A 400-nucleotide genomic window follows, 5' to 3' on the forward strand; every position below is an offset into this window, starting at 1 on the left:
AATCGAATCGTGATTAATCGATTCAGAACTTTATGAATCGAAATCGAATCGATTATGGAAATTGGCCATGATACCCAGTCCTACATACGAGTCAATAACATATAAGTCTGTAATATACTAGTCTATAACATACATACGAGTCTATAACATACATGTCTATAACATACATGTCTATAACATACATACGAGTCTATAACATACATGTCTATAACATACATGTCTATAACATACATACGAGTCTATAACATACATGTCTATAACATACGAGTCTATAACATTTTTATCTCTTTCCTCCTCTTCTCCTGAAGTTCTTCATCTTGCAGCCTCTCGTCCTCCTTGTTCTTCCTCCTTTCACCTCCTCTTCCTCCTTTTGTTCCTCCTCTTCTTCTCCTTCTCCTCC

Source organism: Sphaeramia orbicularis, chromosome 17 (assembly GCF_902148855.1).
Source record: "Sphaeramia orbicularis chromosome 17, fSphaOr1.1, whole genome shotgun sequence".
Taxonomy (NCBI): domain Eukaryota; kingdom Metazoa; phylum Chordata; class Actinopteri; order Kurtiformes; family Apogonidae; genus Sphaeramia; species Sphaeramia orbicularis.